The following is a 16516-nucleotide window of genomic DNA, read 5'->3' on the forward strand; positions in this document are numbered from 1 at the left end:
TTTTTGAAGAATTACAATCCTTTTCTCCTGGGACGTTCTTTGCTTTTGAACAATGTCTTTTGGAAATCAAATAAAAAATTTTAGAGTTTTTAAAGATATATTTTTCTTTGTGTAAAGGCAATTTCAACACGCAAAAATGAAAAGATCTTTTTTTCATTCCTCCCTAAATTAGTAAAATATACTCACGTTAAATAAATAAGAAATTCTCTCTGATATATTTTAAAACTGCTGCCTTCACTTGTTTATTCTTTATAATTTATTCTTTACGTTTATCCATACTAATATTATAAATGCGAAAGTAACTCTGTCTGTCTGTCTGTTACTCAATCACGCCTAAACTACTGAACCAATTTGCTTGAAATTTGGTATGGAGATATTTAGATACCCGAGAAAGGACATAGGCTACTTTTAATTACGAAATATGGACCACGGGCGAAGCCGGGGCGGACCGCTAGTTCTTTATATTTCTCATTACTGATATTCACATTTAAAAGGTCTACTTTATTATTATCATCATCATCAAAGATTTGAATATTTTTACTACTTACTTACATTATATAATTAAAAGCTTTGATCATCATAATTTATGCTATTACTAGCTGCTCCGCGCGGTTTCACCCCCGTGGCTCCACCCCTGTTGGTCGTATTGCGATGGTATATAGCCTATAACCTTCCTCGATAAATGGGCTATCTAACACCGAAAGAATTTTTCAAATTCCGAGTTCCCGAGATTAGCGCGTTCAAACAAACAAACAAACAAACTCTTCAGCTTTATAATATTAGTATAGATTTTAACTACGACTATCAACGTTATAACTTATAACTCTTTGTGAAATCCCCGTACAGAGAGCTTATATACTATTTATAATACTAATATCTCTACCGCAACTTTAATCCATAAAGCTTTATTTTCACAAACGGTAATTATGCATTTCACATTTCCCTGAAAACGATCTTTTGAACCTCAACTGTAACCAGTTCATAACAAAATGTCAAAGGGCTAAATGGAATAATTTCCTTGCTTTTTAATTAACCGTAATCATGCAAATCAATGGAGCTCCTACTCTTTATTACAAGCGAGTAAGGTTCATTTTGCGATACGTTATTTCTCAGAGGACAATTATTATGTTATCGACTACATACAAAGGAGTACAATATGCCTAATGGAGGCAACTAGACGCAAGCCATTCACCTAACAATTACAGACTTAATAGAATAAATAGAGTAATCAGGCCACTTCAGTGTAGCAGAGAGTGGGTTCAGATAGCCCGATCGACAGATTTTGGTGCGAGTTTTATGTATTTTCTTGTAGGAATGGTGCGTGATAGAGTTTGAAGATGAATATTTTTTATTGTAAGTCTGTGTGTGTATATTGCAAAATAATGTATCTTAACACCTATGTTTACCATGTTTACTACTTGCAAATAAACGATTTATTTATTTAATTATTTTTATGCCTGACGATATAGCAAGAAACTTGATTACGGTGTAAAAGCTGGGCTCATCAACTTATATTGCAAGTACATTAAAATTTCAGTGATAAACGAGCTCTATCAATTTTCAATTTCATTTCTGTTGATTATTTATGCCACAATATTTAGTTACTAAAAAAACTAGCATCACCATACAGAATTTACTTATGAACAAAGCTTTTTGATATCATTTATACAAATGAACAACAACATAAAATATTTCTTTAAACTCTTACTTTCACCTCTCAAAATAAAACTTTCAACTACTATTCTCACCTACATACATTACATTTTACCCATATAAATGTTGCACCCTCTTCCTCTGCACAGTTCTTGCTAGGGAGTCCACACGTTAACCAAATCCAAAGCTTGAACACCTTTTGTTAGGTTATTTGGATGCTAATGTGTTATTATCAGTTTTGCATCGCAATCAGTAACGATACCCTATGAATATTGTATTTACCAACAGAATTGTGTTAAAATTTAATTGTTGTGTGGTGTGAATCAAATTTGTGACGTGTTTGTTGATTGTGTATATTTTTCAGTAACTTAGAGATGGTTTTATACGATTAATAGCATCTATTTGATAAAATTAAATCAATATATAGGTATCCGTATATTGTCGTAAAATTTCAGTCAAATGATACAGCACGTTCAGAAATTGTATTTTTTAATGGGTATAAATTCAGTATACATATTTAATTTCCACAATAGTATAAGTACACCTTCTATTTAGTCATTGATTATCAATACTATAAAAAGATTGACGCGACACTAAAAAAAAAATCACAAAAAACTTCATAAGGGTTAATAACGGGCCATGTTACAAAGTCATAGTTTAGCACCCCATACATTATACAGTACAAATTTTTATGTCACGCATTAAAAAGTGTCATTTAATACCGTTTTTAAACGTTTAGTTTCATTAGGGGCATTAAAAAAGCATCGCATTGTTATCGTGAAATGAATTTTAAGATGATTTCGCAATTTTATGATCGATTCTTGTTTTATGTGACGGCTTTTTGTGGGAATGGTAGCCAGGTGTATGAATATAGATGAGTTTGCTTAGGGCGGGAGAATTATCATTTTATATCATGGGATGATCAATAAAAAAAATATTAAGCTATTGCATAGCTTCTATCGCGGGCCTTGAGCGCTGGGACCGAATCGAGAAATTCCGTAACGAAAAAACCTCACGCTCCCCACTCCGACGGGCTCGGAGGTGTGGCTTGAAGGCATGCTATGCAATAGCTTTACCGCGGCAGTCCCCGAGTGCCACACGTCTTTTATTTATTTTTTTCCAAATCAAAAACAACATGCTAGCCTAGAAGCATATATTTCCAAAAAATAGTCGGAATAAAGTTACCCATACCATTAAATACAGTGAGTACATACTTGAGAGAAAGATGGATCAAGCAAACAACATATGATTATTACCTAGGTATATGTTTATTTTTGGTAAAATAGGATAAAATTTCATTTAGATAATAATATCATAGTGCTTTCATACAATAACATAAGATACCTTATCATTCTGTGACATAAGATCATCCCATGGACACTTTCTTTCATATGTTTTTAATTTTTATATGTTCACTAGCTGTGCCTCGCGGTTTCACCCGCATTGCTCCGCTCCTGTTGGTCTTAGGATGATGATTATTACCTTCCTCGTTAAATGGGCTATCTAACACCGAAAGAATTTTTCAAATCGAACCAGTAGTTCCCGAGATTAGCGCGTTCAATCAAACAAACAAACTCTTCAGCTTTACTATATTAGTATAAATTAAATGCAGTACAATTCATTCACTGGTTTGAAAAAATATAATGATAACAACCAACTAAAACACAAATAAGAAACACCATAAATTATTCACAATGTGTGGGTTGCATTTACACTTTATGAATGATTTTACACTCAAATGTTTACGAGTTCCATTAAAATTTGTTCATCAGTTAAGCATAGTTCAACACTTTAAATAACAGTTAGTTGTTATTAATTAATTTAGTGTAATGCGTATAGTTAAAATCTCATTTCTTACGCCCGCTTCCTAAATGCTCCCTAAATTAAAACTAAGCTACTTATATAATTACTAGATACGTCATTGTAATTATTCATAGAAAAAATAAAAGATACTAGATTCTACTACCTAGCTCTATTGTGATCAGGGATAAAAACTTTTTTTTTTGCTAAATTTCATAAGTGAAATTAAATATTGTGCTTGGAATTCTACCCACAATCTATCCAAAAAAATACCCTACGTATGCTGTGTGTACACATTTGATTACTATATATTTGTTTCACCAGTTCAAAAATTTTCATCTTTCAGAACTGGACATGTTTGTAATATTTTAATTGTATCGCTAAAAATATTATGATTACATGTCACATCCAGTCTACTGATATCTTTGTAAAGCCACATGGGCGTACAATTTCGTGTATAAACCTCATAAATTAGTTAAAAAACAAATCGGAATATTGAATAGATAAAGCTTTTGATGTGTGGTTTTGAATGCTTGAACACGGTTATGAGGTCAAATTATCTTTGTTCTGCGGGTGTTATTCAATAAAGTAATGAATGTGGGTGTTTACTAGTATGGTTTTATGAAGTACTAGCTTACGCCCGCGGCTTCGCCCGCGTGGTGTTTTGATAAAAGGTAGTTTAGTAGGCCTATGTTTTTTCTTAGGGTCTAAAGATTGTCTGTGCCAAATTTCATCAAAATCGGTTGAGAGGTTTAAGCGGGAAAGCGTAACAGATAGACAGACAGACAGACAGAGTTACTTTTGCACTTATAATATTAGTAGGGATTGTTTAGAAGATTTGTGTTAAAAGGTTAAGTTTAAATGGTTATCGCACGTGTTATATTTTAGAAACACATGTAAATTATTTAATTTTTATCAATATTTGAGAGTCTAGTAGATAATGAAAAAAAAATGTCACTATAATATGGAATATTGTATTTTATATCAGCAACTTCATGCAATGATTTAATCACAGCGATAAGAGCAATAAATAATTGTAAACCGAATATGTAAAATTTGCTAATAAATATTATTTTATTTTTATTTTTATTTTTAAACATTATTTTTTTAATTACAGGTCCAGTGCAGATGGAGCTGATGCAAAAAGTAAATGCAGTGTATAAAAAGCATACCAAGAAAGTACTAATTCATCGCGGACTTCAAATATGTAAAATTTCTTTAACGCGTTCCAAACCACAATAAATAACACTAATATCCTCATAAAATCTAGAATATTCTTACAAAAACAATCAAACGGATATATATCACGTTTATTTTTATCTCGCTAAATAACACAAAATTAAATAGAGTCCTCTCTAATTATAGTCGTTACTTTGCAACGGGGTAATTGCAGTTTTGTTAAGGGCAAGGTGGTACTGGATGATGTTTGTTTAATTTTAATATTTTAATTATTTAAAACAATGGTAACAAATGGTAATAACTTATTGGATATTAATTATTTCTATTGTATAACAGCGCTCGTAGTGTTATTACATATTATTTTAATAGAAATTACTAATCTATTTCTACGAATAAAGATAAAGATTCACTGACTGTTTATCCTTAAATTTATCTTACTTTTCTTAGAATGTAGTATAAAATAAACTCACGAATGCGTCCCAATAAAAAATAATATTGTCGTCATAATTATGTGGCTAATGGATGACTTTATCCATATTATTCCTGAAATTTTTCTTAAATTTTTTGGCACTACTCAAAACATCTGCTGAAATACTAAGCTGTGGTAACAGTGCCTTAACAAAAGTACGCAGCTATCAACGTACCGCCTGTGCAGCGTATCCTTTTGTATTTCGACGGATAATGACAGAAAATAGCGTATTCTTTGTGAGATGAACTATTCCAATCAGGGCTCAGATCCTATGGGAATTAAAGGGATTCTAAGAATTCAGATATATTTTACATCGCTTGTGGTTTCGCTATAATTTGTCCCTTTAGAATAGTGAACAAAAGGGAACTACTGTTTATAGATTGCTTTCTGTTACAATGTATGTAATATTACTGATATTTACTTTTTAAAAATGTTTTAGAGTGATTATTTCAGTATCAATAATTTGTTTTTCGCTTGCTTAAATCAGTTAAACATTGTGAAACGAATCCATTTTTGGTTTAATAGCCTAACAGTTAGGCTAAAACCAAAAACTAAAACTAACTAAAATATAAAGTATAGTATAGGTAATATCTTTTATTGTTACACATTTTTCCCTGCATCTCCGCATCCTGTAAAGTTGGCAACGAAATAACCTTAATTTATTTTATTTTAATTTATTCATTTATTATTTCCAGAAAAATAAAGCTCTACGTACATGTACATGCTCCTTCCATAACATAGGTACGTCAAAAATCATGGAAAATTATCTATACACATTGAATCTATAAAATTAAAAGAAATTAGGTAATGAATGATAGTTTGCATTAAAACATACAAAACTAAACATTGTTTAACTAATGAGACCATACAATACCCACCTCTACATTTTAATCAGAATTCATACATTATTGCATCTCCTAAATGAATCATAAAAAATAAGTACCCCATATGCAGTGCTGACAAATGGAAAATGCTCTTTCAGGAAATTAAACCATAAAACAAGAGTGGTAATGGCCATAATTGTATGTTATGTTATTACGGAGTAATGTACAATGTTTCAGAGAGTTGTGATTTTTGAACGTGACGTGAATTTTAATCTAGTTCGTGTCCAGTTATCTATCACAGTTTTAGTTGTTTATTTATTCAATTGTTTCTAAGATAAACAGTTGAGTGTTTTAATTCATTTGTACGACTCTACATTCACGGAATAAAAGGAGATTTCAAACCGTTCTTTACTTTTTAATTATTTATTGTAGATCCCGCACCTTGGTAGTGAGTGAGGAGAGCTTTTCTTATTATAATAAGAATATCCTTTATCATATTATATTCATGGGATGAATATCCATGACATTTTGTTGATAGTTTCGATAGTTATAATGCGTTGTAAGAATTAATCTCGGAGCATCAAGTAAATTTTCCGCCATTGATGTTATAAGCACAGTTCCATAAAATCTCCTGTATTATTAATATTAGTAAAAAAGCGCAGAATTTTAGTAAATTGAGGAAAATATGATCTAGTAGACAGCTAATGTCCTAAATGTGGCCGCTTGGAAGTAGCCGTCAATCCTCTTATCTTAATCCTAGGTAATGTGGGTACGAAACAAGCGATTTTTTTTAATTTACTAAAATTTAAATATCTATGGTCCTAATGTTTATGTTCAATGTCAAATTGTAAGTGTAAATTGTAATGTAATGTGTAAGATTGTCATTCGTTTTTGCATTTTTTTTTTAAAAAGATAAAACTGTAAACTATATTTTTATTATTTACCTACACTCATAGAAGTAACATTTAATGTTTTTATGTTTGTTGCTATAAATCTACCTGCCTAATTAGTTATTTCGCAGTAGAATTTAAGCTAATTTATAATAATATTCTCCATTTTATCCATAAGTCAATTCAGGTAGAGCCGGAGTGAGACAGATAATATTATTTGTATAACAACTTTTGTTTTCAAAATCCACGCTCATTTTGTGGCTCTCAATACATTTACCTTAATTATTCATTAAACACTTTCAACATGCACTAAAATTAAAGAGATTTATACATAAACTCATATGATAAATTTACAGTTAGGAATAACGTTTTCCTAACTGGAATAAAATTCAGTTCATCGTATCTGTAATTTCAATTTGGCAAAAAATTGATTACCGTCTAGATAAGCGAATGCAGGTTTCTTATGCTCTAAAATTTAACAAATTGTAGACTTAAACCTTTCTCAAGAACCACGCTATCCATTGGTAAAAACGAAATGAAAATCGGTACACTAGTTTTTGGTTTATCGCGCACAGACAGAGGGATAGACACGGCGGATAAGTTTGTTTTATAAAAAGTAGTAATAATATGTTTAAATAAGAAATAACATTATAGTTTAACGCCTAGCAAATTATGGGTCAGCTGGTATATATATTACATTTGAATACAACTTAAACATGGTGTTATTAACCTACTATTTCTCTCCAATCCAATCTAAAAGTCATAAAACAAATTCAACCACCTTGAAATTGGCTATAAACTGTCATGATTTTATTACTTCCTAAATAACTATTGTTTTTAATAGCTCTACTGTTCTTTTAATTTATGTATAAAATGCCAAAATAGTTGAGGATAATTTATAATATTAAAACAGGGTAAAAAACCGGAGGAGGTCTTGGATTCAGTCTTCACGCCAGATCCTATTAATATAATAAATGCGAAAGTTTGTGACGATGGATGTTTGAGACACTATCATGAAAAATCTACTGGACGGATTTGGATGAAACTTTACAGTAATAAAAGTAAAAAAGCAATAGAATATATGACTTTGTCCACGTGTCCAAACGCGGCTGAAACCACGCGGTACAGCTATTATATATTTTTGAATCTGACGTTATGTCCCTAAATTATGTTATAGTCAAGAAATATTTTAGGAATATCTTGCATGGAAAAAATATATTGAATTCAGACAAAGTTAGGAGGAAAAGGTTCTAGTGTTGTTACATTACACTTTGTAACGGTCATGTAAGTAGGTATGCGTCATACGCCCGCATTTTTTGTTCCAACGCTACGGTACGTGATCCCGAGGTATTTTGTATTTCCTGGGGTTTTATTACAGTCATATTAAATAATAATAGATTAAAGTAAACAGGAATAAACATTGAATAGTTTTATAATTACATCATCATTCTTAATGTTGGCAATTGCTTTAACAAATTATTTACTGAAATCCTAAATTATTGTGTTGAAAATGCAAAGAATTCATGTAACATTTAAAGACCGCCTGGGTGATCATTTCTTTATTGATTAATATTTATTTTATCAAGTTTCGAAGAACAAAAATACAGAATTAGGCAGCAAAATCCATTATTTTATTTTAGAAATTTTTTATAATAATCAAACTCAAACATGTATTTTTTATATTAGACTTCTTCTAGAAGCACATTTGGAAAGCATTTTATCAACTTTAACTCTTGCAAAACCTACGAATAGTCAAGTCGAAACATCATAGAAACAATGAAAGAATATGACATAATGTTATTATAAAATTTGAACTTTTAATAACCACTAAAGCACCTGAGTCAGACGTCTGGGATAACATCGGCGCCGTTCGTCTAATTTGTTATTACGACTTAGAATAACATTTTTATTCTGTTATGAATACAAATTACTGTATGAATCTCCGTGCAATTAGATATTTTAAGCCGTTTAATGCAACATTATTTAAGCTTTATTAAAATGAAAATGTATTACTATATAAACAATAATTTGATTTTTAATAAGTCACTATGGACTAAGTGTAGGAATTTAGATGTTATTCTTTTTGATATAACACTATTTGTAGACTATAGCTAACGTTTTTACTAATGATATCGTAGTTTTAGTTGCTACCTTTCTCTATAAATACATGTATAAAATTCAGGTACCTATGCATATATTATGTGTGTAACAAACATTTAAATATTACATATTATAACCTTACAATAACACTTTAGATGAACTATACTAATTCCTGAAATGTAATAACAGAGAGTGCAATACAACTGTGAGACACCCAGTCGCCTTTAATTGTTTATTATTCTCTGTATATTGTTTACTGATAAACAAGTTTGGAACATTGGATGTAGGTGTGTATGACGTGGTTGTATGTAATAATGTGACTCATGTTATGCAATTGCTTGGGTCATATTTTTTATGATGAAAATTCAAAGTATTAGTAAAACTTATTACCTTATTTTCCGACGTTTCTTTGTCATTAATTACTAAAAATTATTCCTAGAATAGACTTTTTTATTGGTCATTCTCAGTAGTTAACTATAAAATATGTATAAAAACTAAGCCAAAAGTGTATCATGAGAAGTAAAGTACTTATTATACATTTTCTTTGGTGTAACCAACTGTAAAAAACTAATATTTTCGTCTTGAATTTTGCTATTCAGCGAGTGTTTCTGTATAAATAAGATAATATTTTAGATAGAGCGCTTTAAGTGGATTAAGCTAGACTTTGGCTCGTATTTGCATTTTGCTTTTAAGGAAGCTTTCTGGCGTTATTGAATGGAGACGTGCTGGATGCCTTCAAGTGTTCCTTGCTTCGTGTATTGTGAATTATATTAAATAACTTTATATTGTTAATAAATTATTAGATTATGTCGTGTATTGTAGCTTTAGTTATAACGTTATTATATTGTTAAGAAATTATTAGTTTACTAGCTTTTCGCCCGCGGCTTCGCCCGCGTTTTTGAAGAAAAACCCGCATACTTCCCGTACCCGTAGGATTTCCGGGATAAAAACTATCCTATGTGTTAATCCAAGATACCCTCTATATATGTGCTAAATTTCATTGTAATCGGTTAAGTAGTATTTGCGTGAAAGAGTAACAAACATACACATACACATCCATCCTCACAAACTTTCGTATTTATATTATTAGTAGGATAGGATAGGATTGTAGCTTTTGTTATAACTTTATTATATTGTTAATAAATTATTAGAGAAACCAAGAAGAGTTTTAGGAGTTAACATACACTTATTTAGTATTGAGGTCGCTACGATAACTTAAGTAATTTGAACTCTGTGAAAGTTTATTTATTATTATGTACTTACATTGTATAAGATCGGTATGAAGGTAAGATGTTTTTGTAATATCCTAGATATGTTTTAATATGAAATGCAATGCACAAGTAAAAAGCTTTCAGCGCTATACAAAAACTGTATTTTGGAAAGAAAATGAGAATGTAATTTTCTGCAACTTGTCCAATCGATCAAAGTAAAATACTAGTTGATGATATTGTAATAAATGACTAGTTTAAAAGGAAAGGTTTAAAATAAATGTATCGAAACGAGTTCTCGGTAAAGCATCGTTATATCGATATCCAGAAACGATTATTCGGTGTGACGAATCATATTAGCAAAGAATAAACAATTTGTAGACTTGACTATTTGTTTGTTTCATTTATAGATACAATTTAGGAACACTTGAAAATTTTAAAGAATAGAAATAAAATAGATTATAAGGGATTCAGACCTGCGACCTTTGTGATATCGTATAATAATAGTAGGAATATTTTAATTTACAATGACGACCACAATCACACGTAAGAAACGTCACTTATCTACCTAAGAATAAAATGCAAAGAAAAGTTACAAAAAAAAATCATTTTAAAATCTACAAAAATTCAAGAATAGATATATTTTCTTTTTTCCGTCCGCCAAGTTCGAGTTTAAATTATTCTAACCCTTCTGTTTTATAACTAATCTATGACAGACATTATTATTTTCAAATTAAGGTTGCACTGTCTGTATGTAAAATATGATTACGAGGAACGATTAAATAGATATAAAATCTAATATGTACAAGTATTTAGTACGTTATTATTGATACAATCATGCTTTGTGTTTAATAGCATAATAGTTGATAATAATTGTACGTAAAAGCTTGCAAAAAGCAAAATACGCATTAACTTACGTTGACTTGCTAGTTTATTATTTAATAATTTATAAGGGGTTTTACTGGATTGAATTGTGGATTAATCAAAATATAGTAATTGACAGAGATATTTTTTGGCTGTCTATAATCCTAAACAATAGGGCCATTTTTAAACAATACAATTTAATTGTAATTATATAGGTAAGTTAGTAGTCAGTTTAAGTAGCATTACTTCACATGCATTGTGTGCATAATGCGATGAGTTATACAAAAATAGTACTACATGATTTTAGCTACTCTTGTAGTAATTATAATTCTACATAAAACTGTATGTACTGTTATATCATATAATAAATACATTACAAGTAACACTATTTCGCTCTGATTGATGACAATGACTCATCGCTTTTGCGAAAGCGAGCCAACTTTTTGCCTTTTTAGATTTAAGGTTCCCTGACTCGTGAGCTGCTGATGTAAGTATTTATTATTTGTACTTATAGATGTGGAGAGAAATAAAATCAATATATTTAAGGGCTGATTTTTCAATCCTTGGTTAAAACTTATTCATCGAATAATGTATAAAACTACCATTTTAAGAACGTATTCTAATTGCCCGTATTTGACAGTTTACGTGACATTTTAATATTATCGTGTAATACTTTATTGGACGCATACGTTTTATCCAAGCATAGAAAAATCGGCCCTAAGATAAATTAGTGTTGAATTTTATCAGACAACGAAATATTCTCTATTTGTAGAGCATTTCTTAAAGCATTTTACTGAGAACTTTTAAATATGTTTTCCTTCTTTTAAAGATTTATATGTTTCACTTTATTATGTAAAGCGCTGTATGAGCATATTTTTAGCTGTGCGGTGATGTTCGTTTATTAGGTTATACATATATGAGAAAATTAGGACCATATATCTTCACTTAGTCAAATAATATTCTCAAATTATGCAGCTTCTAAATTTATACAAATATCACAAGAATACAATTAACTTGTTATTCTAACTAACAAAAAATACGATACAGAACCCCATGCTTTCGCCACAAGTCACGTATCATTAACGTACGCCAAAGTTTTTTTACAAATCGTTTCACAGACGGGTATCGAACCTAACCTCTATTGTCTCCAGGACACCTGCACTTTTGAGCTTTGGGTGCTCTTTACAACAATACAGACTACAAAAGGACGTAACAAACAGATTAAAAACATGCCAAAATCAACCTTCTACCCTTGTTATTTGGGTAGGGTTTGACTTGTGTGGATTTGGTTACGCAAATTTGTTGTTTTTATAATTGAAAGTTGATAGTGAGTCATTCTAATGTGGTTCACGTGTTAACAAGACGTTTTTTTTTGTCTTGGTTTGAAGAAGACTTTTTATAAAGCATTTTTAATAACTGATATTACAATCAAATTATACTTAATATGTATTTATCATTTTATGTAATCAATGAACTAGGTACCTATTTGTTATTGAAATCTTACTTCCCAAAAAAATGCCTAAACATTTTCAGAGCTTTTGACATTCTTGTATTGATAGGTAATAATTTAATTAATTAACTATAATGACATTTTTTGAAATAAACACCAATAGCAATTAAGTAATAAAAGCTCATACTCTTGGTCAAAATGAATTTAAATTAATTAATGTCAATATAATGGACCATTTGTTTATAAAACACTTAAAATTCGGTCTTAGACGCAAAAATAAAACAATAAACACACACGCATGCCTGAAGAATGCCGGCGGTTTCCGTTTACCTTTTTATGCTTTATTTATATCAAACTTATGCACAGACTCCAATTTAGTGTTTTAAAAATAAATGAACAAGTGATTCCATAAAAATCGAGCAGTAGATATATTCTTATGTATAAACTATCTCAAATATTCGATCACAACTTAAATGTATTTAGTAAATTAATTTAATCATATTACTCGATATTCCAGACCTCAAGCTCTGTTTATTATCATAGACAATAACTATAATGACAATATAATAAATAATAATTGATTCCAAATTCATACAAGTTACATTTTGACTATTGAATCAAACTCTATCTAAGAACCGATAATCCTAAAAAATGTTTTATTACTTTTAAAAACCATCGTAACTATTAAATTATTGTAAACTAACGTCTCCTATATCCAAAAACCGATTTAATAAACAATTATTTCCTATACCCAAAAATATCCGTTAACTAAAATTTACATACACTGAGAATTCTCACCTAATAATTCAAAAAACGTATTTGCTCTACGCATTTATAAGGACCATTCTTCTTTTCTTTTTAACACGTTAACTCCTTGTTTTGAATTAAAAAGTCATTTAGCAAATAGTTTATTTATTATGGTCCCTTTGTGGGGTTATCAAATTGACCATGTGAATATACATTGATTAGAATAATATGATCATTCATTCGCAAAATTCATTGTGAATTTACATTTTTACTGTTCATTTGCATAGTAAGACGCAGGTTGTGAGATTTTTTTTGGAGCTCTGTACGGAATAGGGTGTATGCAAGTTTTTCTCTTGTTTTGTTTAAAAAAATAGTGAAACGTTAAAAATTAAAATGCAAAAAATAAAGCATTAGGTACACCGACTTTGCGGAAGGCGTCTAAGGAACGTTGCTGTTATTTAATTAACAGTATTTTATGGGAAAAAATTACAACATTTCCAAAGAACATACAATTCAGCGATAAGATCGCTCTATATTATTACTTGTTTCGCTTGTAATTCTGTATTAAGTGTAGTTTAGAGTATAAAGATTTTCATTCATTCATTCTATTTCATTTTTAGGGTTCCGTAGCCAAAATGGCAAAAACGGAACCCTTATAGTTTCGTCATGTCCGTCTGTCCGTCTGTCCGTCTGTCCGTCTGTCACAGCCGATTTACTCGGAAACTATAAGTACTACAGTGATGAAATTTGATGGGAATATGTGTTGTATGAACCGCTACAAAAATATGACACTAAATAGTAAAAAAAAGAATTGGGGGTGGGGCCCCCCATACATGTAACTGAGGGATGAAATTTTTTTTTTCGATGTACATACCCGTGTGGGGTATCAATGGAAAGGTCTTTTAAAATGATATAAAGTTTTCTAAAAAACATTTTTCTTAAAGTGAACGGTTTTTGAGATATCAGCTCTCAAAGTCGTAAAAAGTATGTCCCCCCCCCCTCTATTTTTATAACTACGGGGTATAAAATTCTAAAAAAAATAGAGGTGATGCATGCTAATTAACTCTTTCAACGATTTTTGGTTTGATCAAAGTATCTCTTATAGTTTTTGAGATAGGTTGATTTAACTGTAATTTATTATATTTGCTGCTACGGAACCCTTTGTGCGCGAGCCCGACTCGCACTTGGCCGGTTTTATTTATAATAAGTAGAATTATTACATCTACACAATGGATAAAATTACGCATCGTTTTAATAAAAGAACAAGTTAAAGATGAGATAAATGTAAATATAATTTGTTATAAACCTTATTTGAACTTTAAATTCATCTCCACAATTCAGCCTCATCAAGCAAAAATAACAAAACATTTGTCACTCTCAAATACTTGCATGTAAATAAGACGCAATACACCCTGATGTTTCAAACGAGAAATTTATACAAATATCTAAGTGCAAGCTTCTATTGTATGCATTTCCGTGGTATTTGCAGCAATGACATTTTTATTCTAAGTGTTTTGTTGTGAATAGCGGAGGTGATGTTGTTTTCTTTAGAAACACTTGATTGTATGAAATTAAAGTGTGGAACGAAATTTAAGGAATAAAGTACCTAGTATTCGGATGTATGAAATAATTAGGTAATAAGGTAGGACTTAGGTGGGACTTAAACTTTATACTATGGTAATAGGTAGATAGGACAATTATGTGGACAATTATTGCTTCATCAGAAAATGCAAAGATGATGTTGTGTATAAATATTTATATGTATAAATATATCATTCACTGATTGTATTGTATGTATTCCGTTGCCTATATTACTGAGCTTAACGGATGAAACGACATTATTCAAAATCTAAATCCTATCTAATCCATACTAATATTATAAATGCGAAAGTAACTCTGTCTGTCTGTCTGTTACTCAATCACGCCTGAACTACTGAACCAATTTGCATGAAATTTGGTATAGATATATTTTGATACCCGAGAAAGGACATAGGATAGGTTTTATCCCGGAAATCCTACGGGAACGGGTTTTTCTCTGAAAACGCGGGCGAAGCCGCGGGCGGAAAGCTAGTAAGAAATATGTGGTTAAACTGAAAACTAAACATAACTAAATTTTAATTAATTTATTCCATGGGAACAAGCCCTCTCTACCAATAACACCCAAAACTGCATACATTCTCTTGATAAAGGGAATATTAATTTACGTTAAGTGACCCCAAGTATCGATCGTCCCTTAGGAATGCAAATTTTAACACTATCACAAACAAATGCTAACCATTTCTTATTTTCGCAAATGCAAGATATATGCAAATAGCCTATACTTATTGACGTATTCAAATTGGCAGGATTATACTTATGATTGGTGTGACAAGTGTGTGAATTCACATACAAAAGTTTTCCCAAAGTGTTTTTTAAATTTGACAATTTGTGGTATTTGCATTTGATTGATTTGAACGTTGATGAGGATTGTAATTTATCTTATTCTCACTTTGCCTATATTTACATACGTTATTGAAAATATTATATTAAAATTGATAGAATGAAATTGTAATATTGACATTATTTTAAATGAGCAACTATGGAGTTTCTTGCCGGGTATTCTCCAAAGATACTGCTTTCCGAATCGGTGGTAAATGTTAAAAATATGTTATAACGATTCAAACGTGCTTCTAGAAGTAGTCTTATTAAATAAATAAATTTTTGAGTTATAGTTTATTAAAAAGTGGCAAACTTTTAAACTGTTAAAGATATTTCACCTTATTTATTTTTTTATCTATGATAGACTCAATTTTTAATTCTCTTTGCACAAAATAATATGTACATTATACAGTACATTCATACAGTATACTTAATCAGTATAGTTTTGCGCGCTGCAGACATATACCTACATAAATAATTAATTAAACTTTATATAAAAGTACCGCAAAAATCACAACAAACAAAAGGCGGGCCGTGGCACTGACGTGTTCATTTAATTAGTTTCACAGTTTTCACGATACAATCGCTGGTGAAAATTACAGCTTCATAGATGCAATTAATCATTGGTTCACCGGAACAAAAGCGGTGAAGTTCTGTAGGGCTGCTAAATATTTACTAGTAACTAGCTCTGGCTGCGCTCAAGTTTTCAAAATTTTAAGTTAATATTCTTATCGTATATATAAATAATATTATTTATCAAGCCGGAGTACCTGTCAAAGTATTCGTTTAAATATTATTTTGATGAAGGGAAATCTATCTTTTTAAAGAACTTATATATTTTAAATTTTAGGGCAAATGGCCATTTGCAATTTATTAAATAAGGTACTGTAAGTAGGATACAATTTATTAAAGTG

This window comes from Colias philodice, chromosome 20 (genome assembly GCF_061535455.1).
Source record: "Colias philodice isolate Cphi_HAF_F1 chromosome 20, ilColPhil1 Martin Lab GWU primary, whole genome shotgun sequence".
Lineage (NCBI taxonomy): Eukaryota > Metazoa > Arthropoda > Insecta > Lepidoptera > Pieridae > Colias > Colias philodice.